The 9,870-nt window shown below is 42.1% G+C and overlaps 1 long non-coding RNA gene across 1 annotated transcript; it reads left to right on the top strand.

Moving 5' to 3' along the window:
• The first annotated feature begins 321 nt into the window (after positions 1 to 321).
• Positions 322 to 7,977, top strand: LOC308590643. Its single transcript, XR_014009833.1, has 5 exons — positions 322 to 407; positions 1,578 to 1,700; positions 3,576 to 3,725; positions 5,729 to 5,875; positions 7,544 to 7,977. It is a non-coding gene; the product is annotated as an uncharacterized lncRNA (long non-coding RNA).
• Positions 7,978 to 9,870: the final 1,893 nt, after the last annotated feature.

Here is a 9,870-nt window from a genome sequence, read left to right as displayed (position 1 = left end):
GGAAAAGACCCGAAGAGCGCACGGAGCTTGTCTGCAGCTCTTGGGGGCTTTTCCCGGCTGCCTCCCCCCTGCATTCGCTCTATAGGATGCACACACATTTCCCCTTGCTTTTTAGGAGGGAAAAAGTGTGTCCTATAGAAAGAAAAATACGGTAACTGTATAGAAGAAAAAATTTGAAAAGTGCCTGTTGACAACTAATGAGATTGTGGTGAAATAATTCAGAGAATTTCAACAGTGAGCTTTGAATTTCATCATTTTCTCTATGTCTTTATGCCAAAGTGTTGCCTGCAGCACAAACACGTAGCCTATAAATCCCTCCAAGTAAGACTCTATGTGCATCAGTTCTCTTTCTAGAATGATGAAGGCACTCCTGAGCACATGCCTCCTCTTGGCCCTGCTTTCTCCAGGTAAGTGGGAACCAGTAGGCTGGGGAACTTTTACAGTAATAATATTTAGAGGACAGAGGAATCCGGAGAGCTGAATTTAAGAGAGCTATTGTGTTGTAGTAATTAGAGGGTCAGGCAAGGATCCAGGAGACCAGGGTTCAAATCCCCACTCAGCCACAAAGCTCACTGGGAGAGCCTGGACCAGTCACTATACCTCAGGTTAACTTACCTCACAGGGTTCTTGTGAGGATAAAATGAGGAGCAGAGAACCATGTACACAGCCTTGAGCTGCTTGGAGGCAAGTGCAGAAAACAAATAAATCAAAAAAATTAGAAGCCAAGAGCAACTAAAATGGATAGAATTTTATAATGATATTTGAAATATGCTAGTAACTGAAGGTACTATGTTTAGTAGCCACTGGTAGCCTAATTCTGCATCATTTGCCTAAACCTTTTGTGAGGCCATTCAAGTCTTACTAGAGAGGGATCAAAATGTTTGTATTTCCACTTTGTCCATGTCATGCAGAACAGTATGTGCTTCCAGGACGTCCCCTCTCCCCCCCCTTTAACTGTCCTAACCCCCTCCAAAAAAAAAAACAAACAAAAAAAAACATCGTCAACATTTTTCATAGGTGAGTTGCCCTAGCATAGCTAGTAGAACCCTTAAAGACCAACTCTCTTAACCTGGATCTAACCCTGTTCATTTAACTCTGCTTAAAACTGGTTGAAATGCAAAATCTGCTCCCCAACAGGTCTAGTAAGTGATGGGACAGAGTTTTCCTGCAGAGGATACCCAGTTTCCACAATGCTTTTTTTTTCATGCCTAAATGATGGGATAAGCCTTCCTCCTGCTCATCTGGCCTTTGCTCCTTTATCTAAACTCATGTCTAAGATTGTAATTGAACAGTAAGGGGGGGAGGCATTGAAGTGATAGAGTGGATGGGAGGGAAAATGGGCCATTGGACAGGGAGGGTTTACCTCTTGGAAATAATTAAACCAGTGTTCTGGCCAATGGCTTTTACTCATTTCATTTTATTGAAAGATCTTGTTAACTTGAACTCCATTTCATTTAAAAGATTTAATTCTCTCTCACCTCCTTCTCTGTGTCAAATGAAGGAAACCTCAAAACCAAATAATAATAATGTTAATGACAATAACAATCCATGAACTAATCTTTTGCTCCTGTCCTCAGCATTGCCTCTGAAGTGCATAGAGGCATTTAACAGTACTGGACTGACATATGATCACTATGTAAGATCATATTGTAAATTTGGTCTAGATTCCTGTGCTGCCAGTGTTCTGCGTACAAATCTAGGTAAGATTTATCTGTTTTTGTCTTTTGTTTTTGGAATTACTAAATTAGTTGTAAGGAAGCTGTGGCACATAAGATGTAGATGAATGAGAACTCCCATCTGCCTCATCTATCCTGGCCACCAGTCAGAGATGATGGGAGATGTAGTCCAGCAGCATCTGGAAGATCATAGCTTCTCAATCCTGCAGTAAGGAATCACTAACATTTGAAAATGGGGAATCTAAAGTCACCTGATCACAAGCATCAGATTTCCATCTTGATGTACATATTCAACCACCATTTTCTGTTTTGCCTCAGGTGCCAAAATACCTTGGGGCTATTCTGGGTGGGATGGTGGTGCTCACTTGACCATCTGTTCCTACATCATTGCTACATACTTGGAGGGAAAGGGGGAATGGGACAGTGAGGTTGGTGCAGTTGAAGTGCCCTGCCAAGTCTTCTTCCTTGGCGATCACTTGTAGCTGAGTAAGTTTGTCTTCCATAAACATGGTTTTAACAATGAGTCCGTAAGTGACTGTGGAGGCCAATTCTGGATCCACACGTCCTTCCACAGTGGGGGCATTGGTTTCCAGACAGGAGTTGATCAAGGTGTGGATTTGCCAAGCGTGCCTTCCTGCTAGCATGTTTCTCCCTTGCGTCCTGAGTTCAAGTGTCTTGAAAGCCTATGACACCTTTGTTAAAGGCTGTTCTCCAACTGGAGTGCTTGCAGGCCAGTGTTTCCCAGTTGTCAGTGTTGATGCTACATTTTTTTTTTTTTTTTTTTTTGCCTTGAGACAGTCTTTCAACCTCTGCCAAGTATCTTGGGTTGGGCAACAGGAGTTCAGGGAAGTATTTTCCCACCCTGTAAATGGTTATGATCGACTAGCAGAGAGAATGCAGTGTATGGCACATGTATTGTCAGAAGTATAGAAGAAGCCATGATACTTCATGCTGCAGATTGGACCTGAAATGAAGTTCTACATTCATTCCAAATTTAATGCCTTTTACAGAGGGCCGCAACCCCAGAGTCGGTTACGACTGGACCTAATGGTCAGGGGTCCCTTTACCTTTACCTTTTATGATCGCAATAAAGCTTTGAAAGCTTTGGTTGTATTTTACAAACTACGGTTGCAATCAAAATTATTCATGCTCCATTGCAAATTGGGTTTATTATCAAATTTTACAGACTTCTAGCTGTTTGCATTGAGAAAATCAAACAAAAGCCATTTAAATAGCTATGCAAAATTGCTGCTTCAAGTGGTTCCCCCAAATTCAGCTGAAAATGCAACTTATACTGACAAGAAGAAGAACGTTATTTATTTCGGTTGAAAGACCCACAAAATCATTTTCAGAAGCAAAAAAGAAAAAGAAATACAGGGAAGATTAAAAAGTGGTCACATTGTTTTATCCACAGTATGTAGGTTTCTATTTCTTATTACTTCTGAGAGGAACTTAGCCAAGGCCAGGGTAGTATCATCTGAGTTATATTGGCTTCTCTACTCTCACTATTATTCAACCCATCCTTGGCAAGCATCTTTTAAATGCCTGCAGAAAAATTTGTATTCCACCAGGCTCATACAAGCCATTCAGAATACATCCTTCCATTGGTTAATTGATATCTGTTTCTTTTCTTTTTACAAAGTTTTTATTGTATGCTTTATGTATTATGAGTGGGATCATTTTGATATTTTTCTTTCAATGATATATAGGTGTGTGTACGTAAATATAAATTAATAAAGCCCATCACCTTAGATTGTAGAATTTAATAATATTTTGCATGTTGTTTGTTTGAAAAGGTTCTCATTCAGACATTACAGAAAATTGGAACCACTACAATGAATGTGTTTTAGGAGCAATAAACCTCCATATCTAAATATTTATTTCAAATTCTTTTCATAGTGAAATTCCAAGAGCAAATTGTGAATAGATGCTCGCTATCCATTGCCTGTTCCTCAGGCCATTACAGCTTCACTGCAGGGGATGGTAAATTCTTTCAGATGAAGAAGAACTGCTGCAAAACTGAACTGTGTAACAATGCAACTCTCAGCCGTACGTTTCTGCATCAATTTAGAATCATTAACATGTTAGAGTTTTTCCCTGAATTTGGCCATGGCCTGGATCCTTAGTCAATCAGAAGTACTCAGAGAATCTGTGCCTCATTCAAATGGGGTGAGACAGCCCCAGGTGGCTACAGGTTGGGTTGAGTAGCTCAGGACTATTAGGGGCTCTCAAGGGATGGAGACTCAGGCAGGACGGGGAGTCATGAGGAGAAACTGCGAAAAAGAGGGACCTAGCTAGAGACACGGGTGGCGCTGTGGGTTAAACCACAGAGGCTAGGGCTTGCCGATCAGAAGTTCGACGGTTCAAATCCTGGGGTGAGCTCCCGTTCCTCGGTCCCTGCTCCTGCCAACCTAGCAGTTCAAAAGCACAAAGTGCAAGTAGATAAATAGGTACTGCTCCGACGGGAAGGTAAACAGCATTTCTGTGCGCTGATCTGGTTCGTCAGAAGTGGCTTAGTCATGCTGCCAGATGACCTGGAGGCTGGTTGCAGACAAACACCGGCTCCCTCGGCCAATAAATTGAGATAAATTGAGTTGCAGAGTCATCTGCAACTGGACCTAATAGTCAGGGGTCCCTTTACCTTTTACTTGGCAGCTACGTCAGCCAGAGAAGGGATGGGTTGCCTTTCCAACCAGGCCTCTGCTTCTTCCTGCCCCTCAAAGGAGCACCATGCAGGATCAGATCATCCTACTGATAGGTGGGAGGATCTGATCCTGCACAGTGCCAGTGCCCCTTGTCCCAGCCATGTTTTTACTGTATGTCAAGATATGGTTACACATCGCCCCTATATCCAAGTGATGTGAGATTCCATGGGTACCAGGCATGCTGTAACCCAGGCTCTGTGTTTCCTGTGGGACCATAATGCACTGTGGTGTCTTTATCATATATGGTTATGCATCAATATATACAACCTGAGGCCTACAATGAAGACATCCACCAGAATATGTCCTGTCCCTCTCATAGGCACAGCAGCATCCTTGCCTTGGTAGTTTGTCTTTTCCCGGGAATGGTCACATTCTTCATATTCTAATAAAACCTAATCCTGGTTTTATTACTACACAGGGAACAGCTTCCATTCCTTTGTTGTGCTGCTGAGCTAATCTGCTATTTTAATGACCCACTTCCCCAAAACGGTTACCTCAGAAGTAGATTACTTCTGGCATGAGTCATGTTGATTTCTGAGGATTTAGAAGTGTCTAAAGAAGTGTCAGTTATGTCAGTTTAGGAACTTTGCCTACATTAAGTAACCAAGTGGATAAGTAAAATAAAAAAAATAAAAATCGGGGATAAGAATACAATCGTCAAGATGCCTTTATAACATTCCCTATGCATAATTAGCCGTGAATGATATTTCATGCATTATAATTGGATACCTAGGTGCATGAACAGGTTATGGTCCCTTTAAGATAACATTCAATTTGATGGTCCAAATTAGATGGTTACCACCCATCTATCTTATCCAGGTGTCCTCCTAAATGACCCTTCAACTGTTTCTGGTCAGTCTTTTAATTGACAAAATAAGCACAGTCTAAGCTGGCAGTTATTATTAATTATTATTATTTATTGAATTTATATACTGCCCTGTACCTGCAGGTCTCAGGGAATTCACAGAAAGTGACGGTTAGTTCATTCCGGAAGTGCAGAAGACAGCCAGAAACTCTGTACAAAGATAAGGGACTAAGAGCATACGCTTTCATACAGCCTACACCATAATCAATGACAGGAAAACCTTCTGAGAGATTGAGAAGGGAAGAAAGTTCACACTCCCCCACCCCCCTTTATGTAAAGGTCATTCATCTCAGAGAACAATGGTGACTTTGTCCCATGCTCAGTCCTGAACCCAGATTGTATCTAGATTATATTTTATCCAAGAGTGCTTGCAACTGCCCCACCAAAACTGGAAGGCCCTAGGTGGATTCCATTAATACAACACAGAGATACAAAAACAGACAAAGACATTAACATGCTCACTATACTTTTGATTTTGGCAGTTCCTGATCGCAACATGCTGGCTGAAAATGGTTTGCGTTGCCCATCCTGCTTTTCTAAAGGAACCATAATGTGTAAAAGTGAGAAGACCATCAACTGCCTTGAGAATGAGACCCAGTGCATTCAATCCAAAGTAGCTCTTATTACCGGTAACATTGCTACTCAGACAAGGAAAAAAGGCCTAGTAATTCTTGGTCATGCAGACTCTCTCCTTGTCTCCTTCTCTCCCTTCCTCCCTTTCCCTTGCATGTTGCACGAACAATGAGAGGGATCATATCTCTCACTGGCCCCACTCTGCACCCTTCCGTATTGTTTTGCCTGCCTGGTCTGTGTCCCTTAACTCTCAAAATGCCACTTGCTCGTCCGGAAGGAGGATTCAGAGTGAGATGTGTATATAAAATACCCTTCTGAACAAAGTAAAAAAAGTGCATTGATTGCTTCACCCCAGTTGAATCCGGATCTCTCCACCACTGGGATGCAGTCCAGGACAAAATGTGTCCATCTTGCTCAAAACAAATATTTATTATGTAAAAGGAATGTAATACATTTCCTTAAATTCTGTGACAATGAGCAGTATCTGGTTAACTCAGACCATTAGTGTAAAGATTTACAGTTGTGCAAGAGAATTTCCTCTCTCTTTTGCATGTATGTGCTCTGAATCCTCCCAAAATCTGCTTCACAGAATTGGGAAAAACCTCAGAATTCATTTAGGGGATACACAAAAGGAGGAAGAGAGAGACGATATGTTCCTTTCTACAACCATACATTATTTTGTTGATGTCATGATTTAGCTACATCCGTAAAGAGACTTTAACCCAAAGTGTTTCTAACCCGAGGTACCACTTTAAATCAATTTTTGATGTGTCTAGATCCAGTTTTAGATGGAGACTTCCCTATCAGCAAATTTTTCAGGAATAATGCTACATTGCGAGGGAATTTGGAATGAATGGGGGAGGGGCATATGGCTGATTTGCCTCAGAAGGACAGAGGCAGATTCCAGGCCATTTGTGATGCTTCTGCCCTACATTCTTTCTTCTCTTATTTCTGCTGCCCTTTACAGCCTTGGCTTTGCTATTTTCTCTTTTAAGGGTTGAGTAAGAATTCTGAGGTGAGTACCTGATTGGCCCTTGGGATTCGCCGTTTTCACCTGCTTTATGTTTGACGTGTTTAACATGAAAATAGATATGGTAAAATAAAAGGAGGATTCTCTGGATACTTAGATCACAGTGGGGCAATGAGGGAGCCTCAGTTGGCACCCAACCATCCTGAGAGACAATGAAGTGCATCTCCAGCTTTTTTTGCTGCTGAATCACCCTGTTGACTTATGGCAGGTTCACACACTCAAGGTTCAGACACCAAGGTGGGAGTGTTGTTCTCAGATCTTGCTGTGTGGCCATAGCATGTGACTTTTAACATGCCCAGGAGATGGGGGGGGGGGATAGAATTCCTCCCATTTTATTGCTACTCACCTGCCCACAAGAATTTGATTTGGTTAATCTTATCAATTAGGCCTGTTTTCAAATTCTCTGATTTCATTATATCTTATAAGTATAAGCTGTTTATTAAAAATCTTTGTGTCTTGAGAGTCCTTTGGGTATGATAGCAATTTTAAATTATATCTGATCTAACTTTTTTACCTGAACTTCTAATGTTGAAAATGTTGTATATTCATGTTCTGACGAAATTATGATATTTCTCAGATTTCTTAAATATACTCTTTTAAAAACTAACTTATTAAAATTATCATTCACCATCACAGGGACCATCTCCTATTCCCTAAGTAAAGGACTAATGTCAACATTTCTCCCCCCCCCCAGGTGTATTTCAACCCCACAGTTTCACTTTCCAAGGTTGTGGAACAACAGATTTTTGTGCCATCGGGGGAAAGCAAATGAAAATAATCGGAGATGGGATCTTTATCCTTTCTGTTACCCAAGAAAGTTGTTACAATGCTTCACGAATCTCACACATGCCTGAACATGAAGAGTGAATGGGACAGTGTAGACCTCCAAAATCTATGGCAATGAGGGGGAATTGGAGGCCTAGTGTTGAAATTCGTGACTCAGGATCTCTGTTTCTTTCTTTTTTGCTTTTGGCTGAAGTAAAGGGAAGCAAAGGGCAGAGAAAAAGAGGTCAGAATATGGGAATTGTGGATTCTAACTTCAAAGAATCCTGTTGTGTATCATTAAAAAACAGTTAAGTTTTCATTATGACGATTACAATGCAAAATAAATGGTTATGGAGAATCAAATGCTGGTTCTCAGATCTTTTTCTTTCATATACAAATGCAATTATCATTTATTGTTTAGCCACACCGATTACGAAAGACGCAATACATAAAACAGAATAAAAACAAAATGTCCCTTCATAACCAATCCATCTCTCAATTGGGAGATTTAAATATTTGAACAAAGCTTCTCTTAAGTCCTCATAGATGGAACAAACCAGTAAGTAGTTGGGTGAATATTCAGGCCTCTTAGGTTTACATAGGGATACGACATAGGGGATCTGGCAAGAGCAGCCTTCAACTATGACAGAGTTGTAAAAGCTTTCCCCCATTTGGTATTTGTGATGTGCTTACATAGTTAGGGGCCTGAATGGGTACTTTGGCATACGAAGGTGCAGGACTGTCTCCCCCTCCCCCCCATGAGGCAAGGTGAGGCAACCATCTTAGGTGGCTGGGTCCATAGGGGCAGTAGATCTGGTCTCCAAGGAATTCCTTGCCCCTGCTGCTGGCACAGTGGCAACGACAGCCGCACTGCGCTTCTTAAAGACCAGATTTGTCCTTCCCCCACAATCAGGTTGCCTCTTCAGTGGCCTCTTGGCCAATTGGAGGCGCTTCTGGTGTCCTCCTATGCTTGTTTCCTGTGGTGATCTTTATTCCTCACCCTTTGCATTGTTCCGGATGTCGATCTGCACTTATCTCTTCTTCCCTGGAATGGCGGGGCACTATTTTGTGGTTTGCTTCAGCTGCCAACATGTCTTGGGACAGACTTTCCAAGGAGCACATTTGACCATGAAATTTTGCTTCTAAATATGAAATTTCATATGACAAGGTGTCACCTCAATATCTAACACAGTAATATCTCAAGGAATATCTCAAGGAAAATCATAACCATCAATAATGCATAGTATTATCTTATTCCAAGATGGAGGCTTTTAACAATGTTAAAAATCTGAATCTCCTTGAAACCTCCATCCCATTTTTAAATTTTATCAATAAATACCTAAGAGAAAGTATATGCATTCTGACCTTCACTGAACAAACACCAGGTTACATAGGAGGTAATTCCAAGGTGGCAAGGGGTCTTCACTCCCTCCCCAAAAAATGCCTGAGGGAGCCGGTCCCTCCCAAAGTTGATGGGCATGGCAACTGGTCTATAGGTCTCTCCTAGTTGCCTTCAGACAGGGTGCCATAGACACTGCCCCCCCCCACAATTCCTCTGATTTAGCAGCCTGGCAGGATACTTTGGTCATGCATACAACAGGCATCAGTAGTATTAGTATACTACCTCCTGCCTATTGGTTATGCCCCACCCCTCTAGAGTTTGATTAAAGATGTCATATGACACTCCACCCCAAAAGTCCCATCTCAGATGTCCCACCTCCAAGGGCCACCATGAAATAACTTGGGGGGGGGGATCCACGTAACCCAATCTGTGATGATGGCACACCACTGCCTCCTTCAAGTAGATAGGGACCACCCCCTCTTTCAAGGAGGCATTAATCACCTCCCTGACCCAGTCAGCTGTACCCTCCCTGCTACTTTTCCTCAGACAAGAGGGGCAACGGGCAATATCCCTGAATCTTGCTAATTGAAACTCATCCAACACATCAGGGCTAGACAGTGCTCTGGACACCCCTTGAGTTTCATCTGCTGTAACAGCTGAGTCAGGTTCCCAGTGGATGCAAGCAATTTCATCCTCAAAATGCTTTGCAAACAAGTCACAGCATTGACAAGTCACAAGCACATTCCCCGGCTCCCAATGACAGGCCCTCCCCATTTTCACCTTGGACCTTTCCTTTTTCTCACCCAGCCTCTCACCCTGGGAGATGCCCACTTCTCCACCTCTCCACCTGGTTACTGGCACCAGGTTCAGATTGCCCACCACCACCATTTGCAGCACATTAAGCATTTTATTTT

Source organism: Podarcis bocagei (genome assembly GCF_964188305.1).
Source record: "Podarcis bocagei genome assembly, chromosome: 7".
Taxonomy (NCBI): Eukaryota; Metazoa; Chordata; class Lepidosauria; order Squamata; family Lacertidae; genus Podarcis; species Podarcis bocagei.
Note: the sequence above shows the minus strand (reverse complement) of the source record. Positions and strands in the feature narration are given on the sequence as shown.